Source organism: Cygnus atratus, chromosome 2, assembly GCF_013377495.2.
Source record: "Cygnus atratus isolate AKBS03 ecotype Queensland, Australia chromosome 2, CAtr_DNAZoo_HiC_assembly, whole genome shotgun sequence".
NCBI classification, from domain to species: Eukaryota; Metazoa; Chordata; class Aves; order Anseriformes; family Anatidae; genus Cygnus; species Cygnus atratus.
Window position 1 is genome coordinate 154,750,346 of NC_066363.1, and position 10,467 is coordinate 154,760,812.

At 35.5% G+C, this 10,467-nt stretch overlaps 1 non-coding gene across 1 annotated transcript; it reads right to left on the bottom strand.

Moving 5' to 3' along the window:
• Positions 1-389: 389 nt before the first annotated feature.
• On the bottom strand, positions 390-462 carry TRNAV-UAC (transfer RNA valine (anticodon UAC)). The gene has a single exon. It is a non-coding gene; the product is annotated as a tRNA-Val (tRNA).
• Between the last annotated feature and the right edge of the window lie 10,005 nt (positions 463-10,467).

A 10,467-nucleotide genomic window follows, 5' to 3' on the forward strand; every position in this document is an offset into this window, starting at 1 on the left:
CAATTGCTTATCACCCGCTGACTGATGCCCAGCTACTTCCAGAGGAGTGTTATCACACTGTATGATATGGGACATCCCTCTGTCCCGTTGTGGTCAGCTGTCCTGGTTCTGTCCCCTCCCATCGTTTTATGCAACCACAGCCTCCTTACTGCCTTCCTGATGTCCAGAAAAAGCCTCTTGTGTTCCAGTTTTCTTCTATTACATCGTGCCCTGGGCACCACTGAAAAGAGCCTAACTCCATCTTATTTGCACCCTCCCTCCCTTTGGATATTTATAGACATTGATAAGATCCCCCTTTACCCTTCGCTTCTCCAGGCTTAAGAGTCCCCCCTTATCTCAACCTCTCCTCAGTGGAGATGTGTAGCGTTTGGACTAAAGTTTAGTGCTGCTGGTTCCACTGAGGCTCGAACTCAGGACCTTCTGTGTGTAAAGCAGATGTGATAACCACTACACTATGGAACCACCACATATAAGTCATATTATCATGAAAGGATCTTTTTTTTTTCTTTTTTTTTTTTTTTTTCCTCTTCTCACCCTCAATTAACTGTAAAAGTGACCAGGAAGACTGGCCTCAATGTATGTGTATAAGTGTTTATACTGTATCCAGTGAATTATGCCCATAATATTTACAGCCAGTGTCCATGCTTTGGTAAAGGTTCACAGAAGATCCTGAAGAATGGATGCAACTTGTAATCCAGGTCAGAAAGGTCTCATCCATACAATTATTAAAGAGAGGATGGAAGATGGTATAAACAAAGGGTAGGAGCCATCTTGTTTAGTGGTGGTATCCACAGTGAAAATATCAGAAATAAGTCTAAACAGCATTTATAGTTAATGCAGATTCAAGGGAGTCTAGAGAGCAATTTATTCTGCTTGAACGTCAGGTCTGTAAACCATCATGTGAATTATAGCATGAATGCTTTTGCCTCTATCAACAGGAACTTTCACAGACTATAAAGGAATACCAGGGCATGTCTGATATATATATGTGTGTGCAGGCACAGGCTGTTCATATGCAAATGTCAGGCAGAGAGAGCAGCTCTGGTTCTCAAAGCAACACAGTCGTGTTAAGAAGAAGCACACTTAGGTTATCAGGTTTTGTCTCATTCATTTCAGCAAAGAACCCCTTCATCAAGACAGTTTTTCTCTCCAAAACAGTCATAATTTCTTCTTATTCAATTATCCACCTTGTTTTGTTTGGTAGCTTTTATTAATTAGAAACACCAGAGACAGCACAACATGATTGTTTCCACTGGCACAACAATATTTATTGTGTATTACACAGGAATCAGTGAAGACATAATAATTTCTGTGCTGAACATGTCTACAGCTCGCATTGCTTTATTTTTTACAACATTAAACATACTTTTCCATGATTAATAATATTTAGTCATGGTTATTGTTACAGAACTCATATATTTTATTTAAAATAAGAGTCCTCATAAAAAATACAGAATGTTTGTATACATTGTTACAACTAGTAAGATTTTGCTTTCTAACTTAGCAAAACAATTTCAGGATTTATTAACAATCTGGTAAGATATATTCTTAGGAATTTCATGTATGAATTAGAAAAAAAGCATACATATTTTGCTCTTTTATCTTTGTTCTGAAAATCTTTACATGAAAAACGAATTTTCACAAGGATTTAAAATTTTTATTCCAAGTGACATACTGTCATTCTATCAAAGTTGCTGAGGATTTTGTTCCTGTTTTTGATTTGGGGATTTTTAAGTGACAGAGCAAAGTCGTTTGCCACCCTTAGAGACAATTTTTATTGTTTTATTTTTTAACAATAAGTATGATGATTTTTTGTTTAAAAATAAATCCATTGTACTGCCTATATCTTGGTAATCTCCCTGTTTAAAAGCATGGATATTCAAACATTCTATATTATTTACTAAAGCTCTTTTTTTTTTTTTTTTTTTTTTTTTGCAAGCAATAGGGTATAAGCAAAATGCATTAAAGTGATGCTGTGGAAAATAGTCAGTATGGCATACTGGAAGTCTAACTAAGTCTTCACATTGAAATTCAGAGATGAATTCTAAGATTCTAAAGCTTGAGTTCTATCAAATGCTATCCCAGCTGACCCAACTATAGACAGATACCTTATCTTTCAGGTTAGGCTATCAAACAGTGTAATATTGTTCCTTTGGGTGCTATTGGCCACCAGAATTAATGTTCTTTTCTCAAGCTTGCCAGTGTACTGTCTGATTCAGAATGGATTTTTTGTTTGTTTATTATATATATATATATATATATATATATCGTTCATTGTAATGCATGCAACAGAGCCAATTAATATTCTTGGAGGTAAATAGCACTTGGATGAGGAATATATTTCCCAAAGTTGTTTATCTCTTCTACACGTCTGTTAATTGTAAACCATTTTCAGGATAAGTGGTCAACATGCCAAAGAATTGATTACAAACAGTTACTGTGAATCAAAATAAGTGATGAAAGTAAAATAGTCAATAACTTGTTCATTAGGCTGGGTCAGATTATAGGATGCTCCTCTGAATCAAGAAGACAAATCTTCAGACTACCTTTAGAAGATGGACAGATATTCCCTAGAGACTCAAAAAAAAAAAAAAAAACCATATTCTGGCAGTAGTACCAAGAACAGATAGCTGATGTTTGATCATTTTGTCACTTGACTTTGTCTTTTAGCAAAATTCAGTCAACACAGTGCTGCTATAAACAAAGCCTTCACAGACAAATTTACTGATAGTTTTATCTCAAGTAGATTAAATTGGCAGAGGTTGCAGTCACTTGATACAGCTTAGCAGCAGAATACATTGTTGTCACAACACAAGGTTACCCAAGTGCTACCTGTTGGATGTCCTGACAGGGAGAAAACTCTAACACGAGAGTTCTGAAGAAAATGGTCCAGTGTCCTTTTCATACTGGTCAGGGAAGTAAATCTTTTCAGAAGAGTTTACATGATCCAATAGAGATGATCTTATTCCGCCTTCTTTTAGAAAAGGATTTGCAGATCTAGCGCCATCAAGAGTAACATTTCGCAGTTGGCTTTAATAGCAGAAGTGAACACTTGAATTGCCTTGTGGGGCTGTCAACACTTCCTGCTCCCACTGAAATGCCCTTCACATGTGATAAGACAATTTGTCTTCGGGCAGACTTTGCACCTTCTAGGCTCTATATACTGGTTAAACTCCCTGTTTTTAATAGGAACTTTACATTGATCAGATACGAACTCCCTCCAAGACCCTACACTGTAATCTTTCTTCACTTTAGCAATACACTTAAGCACATTCAGATGTTTAAGCATTTGGTGTTGATAAATACAATGAGCAGAAAACCAAAAAAAGAGATAGTTATTGCAGTGATGTTCACAGATAAGTCTGCCTCAAGTCAAATATTTCTATTCATCAAATGCAAGCAGAAATGGATGAAACACTTATTACAACAAGTAATTCATTGATATGAATCTGTTTTGTAGTGAAAGTCCCTGCAAACTGATTTTTTTCTCTCTCTTTCTCTCTCTTGAACATATATCAAATATTTTTTGTGAAAGAAATGTACTTTCTGGATCATCCACAGAGTACAAAATATTTTACCTTTAAAACACATAATTTTAATGTACTGATGAGAGCCTTTTGAATAGAATAAATAAAAATGGTTTTCTAATATAATGAAAATATATTTCCTTTTACCTTTCATCTGATATATTTTGAAAATTTTCGTTGATGCTGCCCAGATGGGATGTGAGAGAATCAGGGTTTTTCCTTTGGTTTACATTATGCAGTTCAGACATTCAAACATGAATCCCTTGTGACCATGTAATCATCAATGCCATAAAGACAAATAGGAGATTCTTTTTCCTTGGAAGTCAATGAACAACCTTTAACCCACAAAAAAATCCATCAAAATGATCTGCCTGTATAAATTAACTAAAAAGTTACTTGCATTAAAAATATATACATGGAGAGGCAACTCTAGTAGTGATGAAAGCTGGTGTATTTTTTTGTATGGAACACACATGCTTTGTTTCCAACCCCTCCACCTGTAATTAGACAAATCACAAATCAGTTTGGTCTATGAACTGTGATGTAGAAAGTTCCAGATTTATGCTACCGCCAGCTAGAGAACTGACAATTACTAACAAAATGAAATAAAACACAGGACTCAAGATCCCTGATCCCAATGTAGACAGAGCTGGCCACAATCCTTCTGGTTTTGAACACTGCTATGAAGAGAAGGATGGTAGATACAGAGCGTTACTGACCCTGCAGTCTGCTCTCTGACCTATAAGCATCACTGCTGCAGGAACATCCCACTGTATTTTTGTTGAGGGATGAAGTGATGATACAACATATGAAATGGGCAGGTCCTGGAGATGTCACCACAGTCTGCTTTCTGTAGTATGTGCGTCCTTTGGGTGGGCTCAAGACAAGTTATCCAAGCTCTACCCACAGTTACTATGGCAATATTTCATGTGAGAGATTTGGAAGAGATATATACCATAACAGTGGCTAATATAGTCACCTTAATTTCAGAGCAGTATAAGCACTAACCATGTCTCTGAAGATAGTTTGTCAGAGAAGGCTCGAAATAGATATAAGGCAAATCTAGCTACCAACCTGTGTTAACCATATGGAGAGATTCCTGTGGGACTCACAAGGTCAGCATATACAATGCCCGCTTTCTTGGAAGGATTTATCTACAAAGTGTGTAGATGTCCTAGTAGCATGAGTAGACTGCAACTATCCTATCTGTTTTCACAGGTGATGGTATTAAAAAAAAAGTTGACACAATGGTCTTCCATGAAAGTTCCTTCTTAGTATGGTCAGAATTCATTTGCCATGATGGCAAACTATATTTGTAGCCTTCTCAAGTCAAGGAGTACGAACAGCATTTTCACTTCTCAGGGTTTACCACTAGCCAGGTCAGAGTTCCCAGATCTTCCAGCAGAGCAGCATGCCAATGCAGGCTGATAGGCATTAATTCAAAACCCACTAAAAGCAGTAACAGTCTTTCAAATGTTTTCCATAACCCCTGCAATATTTTTAGGGTTTATTCTTACAGTGGTAAATTTTCATACTACTGCTTATTCTATTATCTCCTGTCCCAGAATCCCATTGTCTAAGACCTACAAAGAGTGAAAAGAGCTCCTCCATCTGAGTGTACAAATCAGATCCTTAAAACACTGGGGTATCTCTGTCTCTCCAGATTTATGTTTTTAAAATGCTGTGCTTATTGAGATTCCTTATGCAACTTCAAGGAAGAACAAGCTAAGAAAACGAGCAACAGCCAATTTGCATTTTGCATATAAAAGCCAATTTATGTCATACAGTCTTTGAAATGTGAAATATACATTATGAGATGTGTTAAACTATCAGCTCTGGGAAGAGAAGAATTATATTTTTCCCTAATATATACAGGTACCGAATGATTGACATAAGTACTTGATTTCTCTTTACTTTTCATTTTCTTATCACCTTTGATTCCAATTATTCTGCCATCATTCAAGCTGTGGCTAGAAATACAGACAGGTAGAAGCAAAAACAAAGTTCATTTAGCATCCAGCTTTGGAAATAAATATTAATAATGCCAATTTAAACTGCTACAGCTACTAGTTAACATTTAAGTGACAACACAGAGATGGGTTTACATTATGAAAGAATCTATATAAAAAAATGACACTTCTTTTTAACAGCTCATCACAGACCAGTAAATCCCCTTTCTACTTATAAAAAATAATAATAACCTCACTGTTACAAACTTACAGATATGAAGTCCTTTCATGTATTTTTGCTAGTTTGATTTTTAATATTTTGTGGGAGGAGGAAGTCAAATTATAATCAATTGTCTTTTCATGTCAGATCATTTTCCTGAAAGCTACTGATGATGTCTCAGTTTTAAACCCTGTCAACATTAATTCCTAATTGCCTCTCAAAAATGTTTTATTCCTAATAGACTGTTTCAGGATTTATATTCCTACTATTAATAATAATAAAAATAAATCAGAGCTAGTTTTAAAAATAGAATAAAATGAGGGGTAATATGATGTGAAAACTATCTCAGAGCACGTATGATCTTTTCCTTTGTAGCCTGTGCCCCGCACAAAGGAGCCCCAATATTTGTTGAGAGACCTGAATACTACTGCAACATAAACAGCCCGTATTACCTATTTAAAATGGTTACCTCCTTCATGGTTTTAGAAGAAAAGCATATTTCAAAATGAAAGACCAACCTATATTCAAACCCCTGTTTTTCAAAGAATCAAATACACTGTTATTAGAAGTAATTTTGCAGGTGTTGAGACAACACAGTGACAGAAAACAAAAGCTAATAGGTACTCTTTCTAAATCAATATTAGAGAATTGTTTCAGTATAGTGTCCCACAGCTTTCAGGAAAAAAATCACCTGTTTTGAGCTGCCAAAATAATAAATTGAAACAGGAGCTGTGACCAGTAAGCAACAGAGCTGTTAGTAGGGGATGAAAATAGCACTTTAGCACACACATTGATTCAAATGATAGCTTTGTAACTGCAGCGTGTACCCTAATAATTTATCACAGACAGGGCATGAAATGTTGCAATGGTCCTTGATGGCCTACATGAAGCATCTTGAAAAAATGCTCATGAAAAATACTGCTTTTGTGGATTTATTTGGCCATGCATAAAGACAACGATAGCTATTAGAAGAAAGTGATAACAAGTTGACAGGTGAAACAGGAGTTTATAAGTACAAATGAGTTAAGCAAAACCAAATTCTAACTCCAGAGTCATTTCTTGATAAAAATAAATTGTTTTCGTAGGAAATGCTGAGGACCAGCAGCAAACCAAATTATATGGCCATTAGATATTCAGTAAATAACAGTTACAGAATTCCTGTGTGCTTTGCAAGCAGGGGGAGGGTGGAGAGATGCTCCAGCCTACACTGGAACATTTCTTCAGAGTTGCATAGTTATAGAAAATATTCTTCTCTATCCATATTTGTTAAAATAATGGAAATGGATCGAGATAAAATATGATCAATTTCAAAATGTCATGAATTTGTAAATATGGCTTACTATATGAAGCAGGGCCTTGCTTGCTTTTGAAGTATGGATTAATTCATATGGAGAATAACACAATGAGACAATTCAATTTTCCTAAGATATGAAATGTAAAAGGCCCTTAATGACACAGCTCTGGGTTCAATGCAGCAACCTGGAACTTGACTGAAGACATTTAGACCAGGACAAATTAAGTTCCTAGACAGGAAAAAAAGAAAGACAATTCTGGCAATTGCCTAAGCAGACAATTCAAAACCACAATGCACCCTCTTAATTAAGGAGCAAACGAAAAATATTATACAGCAAAAATGATATTTAAAAAAGAAAGGCAGAAATCACTGAAATACAAAACATATTTTTATTGTCAGATTTCTAGCAAAATTATGAATGTATTTAACCTGAATGTGTATTTTAATATGTATTTGATAAAATGTCTTTTAAAGGGAGATTTTTTCTATGCAATCTTTATTATTTGGCTCTCCGAGTTCTTTCAAGGTGATACTCATCTTGCAAGAAACCTAAACAATTTTTTTTTTCCAAGTATGAATTCAACATAGTCATCTTCAGTACTACTTTAATCAGACTTGTTTTAAGCCCCAAAGCTCCAAAAATGTAATTACATTTAAATACCTCTGTCTGAAGTGCTAATTAATTAGGAAATTTTTCATTTCTGAAAGTGGGATGATTAATGATAATGAACAGATTGCTAAAGAAAAAAAAAAAGAAAAAGGAAAAGAAATGGAGAAAAAGAATAAAGATGGTAAAAATATAGGTGCTCAGAAACTCAAAGAAAATTAAAGGTCTTAAAGTCTTTTTTTTTTAAGTATTGCTCTACTTTTATAACATGTTTAAGAGCATGATTTCCTTTAAGAAGGTGAATTGTCTTATTGAAGTTAATTCTCTCTTTTTTTTTTTTTCAGCTAGTCTGCTCTATAATAATTCTTAGATGTTTTTTATTCCCCACTAATTCATGTTTTTGCTCGTGTCTATTTGTGTTTCCAGTGGAAGCATAGGAAAGGAATCGGCTCCCATCTGTAACAGACTACATTTTGGTGTCTAAATGTGATGAGAGTGTCTAAGCTGTTGTCAACAAAAATCAATTTAATATGGTCAGTAGAGTCTGGAGAAGTATTCACCTGAGCAGTTGCAACATTTCAGTTAACTTTAGGGCAAGTCACTCCAGATTTTCTCAGCTTTTTTGGTTAGGGAGTTGATACAGCTACCAAGAAGTAATTTTCCTCCCGCCTTTTCAGACATCTAGAATGCCCCACCTGGTCTTCAGGTATTAATTCAATATAGAATGGGTCTCCCACTGGTTCTTGTTTGTGTCTGCCCCGTGCACCACAGAGTAACTCAGATGGCACTGGTTGCTTATGTGTAGACAATTAAATCAAACCGTAGCTATTCACTTATGATAATAGGAGTTTAAATACTTCGCTCACATGTATTCACTTGTATGTCAATCACAAGATGGAAATTCTTAGGAAATCAGACATTATTGAAATAATTGATAGGTCATCACAAGTTTCCTGATGTTACTGTTAATGCACTTGGCATCTGTAGATCATTTCATTGTTCCTTTCCCTTCTTCTACCTTTCCTTTTTCTACTGCATCTAAAGCAGGTTTTCAGTTTATCAAAAATGTACATCTTAGTTAAGTAACGGAAGTATAATTTTAGAAATAAAAATCTCTGTGCCTATTTTTATAACTAGCTCAATGCAAACCCGATTTAATACCAGCAGCTCTTTATTTTCATGCTGTCCTTTTTAAAGTGAGTCCTGGTTTCTTTATGGTTCTCTAAGTTTACACTTGGTGCAATTCCTTTATCTTCCTCACTGAAATCTTGCAAATGATATTACTTGCATTTTTTACTTCTGTCTGTGAATATTTCTAGTCTCCTTTGCTTAGTTGCAACCAATTAATTTTGCTGCTTCCGTTGCTCTTGCTTGGCTTGTAGGCTTGTACTTAAATGCATTCTGTGAACACTGGAATCATCATCCTTATAGCGTTGTCATAGATACACACAGAACCATTCATTGTCAGAGAAATGGAGAGAAATAGTTGCCCGGTGTTCTGCTCTTTCCTGCTAATATTTTAATTCAAAACAGTCCAACTACTGGTCAATGGTTCACTCCCATTCAGCCATCTGTGCAGATATGGTAGATATGGCCCAAAGAAGACAGGGCTCCCTACATCTCTGCTCTGAGGCTGGTTGGAAAGCCAGGGGGTATCAGCCCCCCCCTAAACCTGAAGCTACTGAGTTTTATCTTTTGAAACCTTTCCATTTTTTTCATTATTTCAGGGAGCTGTGATGGCATGAATTGAAGCCACTAGATCTCTGCCAATCTCTCATCTCTTTGTTGGAATTACACCACCATGAAGAAAAGACTTCAGTGTGTTTTTTCTTTTTGTTGTAGTATTTGGTGCTTTTTTTTTTTTTTTTTTTTTTTTTTTTCCCGGAAACAGCAACATTTTAGTGGTTAGAGCATTACTTTAGCTGGAGTTGCACTAGGTCCTAACCTCAGCTGCAAGCACTGAATTTATTTTATCTGATGCCTGTTACAAGTTTGTTTTGCCATTTAGCCTGCATGTTCCTTAGGGTGAAGGTGCATGCATTTTGGATTTTGTTTATTATTATTATTATGTGTATCTATAGCATTCTATAAAGTCTTGCAATGTCATAAATTAGGGCCTTAGAAATTCAGGTTAACATTTGCAATGATCTTTTACACAGCTGCACAAATGAGCCTGGTATTATATTCACAGACAAACCTCCAACAAAGCACATCCCCTCAACTACCGTAACTAGAAATACATCACAGCTCACTGAATTAGCCTAAATGTGAATCCAAGAAGAAAAAATCCCTTTGCTGCTCTGTAGAAAGGATAAAGCCACTACAAAACAGTGTTGTAAGTAAGTCCTGATTCCACTGGATATAGAAAGAATTTTAACATTGACTTCCATTATAGACCAGGTTTTCACCCTTTATTGCTAAAAACAATTTAATCTTATTTGAAGAGTGTCTTCATAGTGAGGGAGGTGTAAAAATGTCTCTGCATAATTGCAGACTGTGATTTCCTCTCAGCTGAATTTCTAGCCTATTACAGACTAGCCTATTATTTTATTAAAAAAAAAGGAAAAAAAAAAATCAGTGCAATATATTCCGCCATTTTTAAGCTTTGTCCAATAAAAGGCTTCAGCTTTAATGTGCAGGCAGAAATGTCTCTCAAGGTTGCCAGAAACTCAGAAACTGCACTAAGGAAACGAGATTGTCATTTGTTTTTAAAATCCTGTTGGACTGCCTTTCATGTGCATTTTGAATAAGTAAATACTGTTTCCCTGTAAGCTGGGATTGACTGGAATCTTCACATAAAAGTGTTTTGCCCAACTTTTGAGGTGAGTATCCTGTATCAACTCAATACCATCCTCTAGGAAGAGAGACTA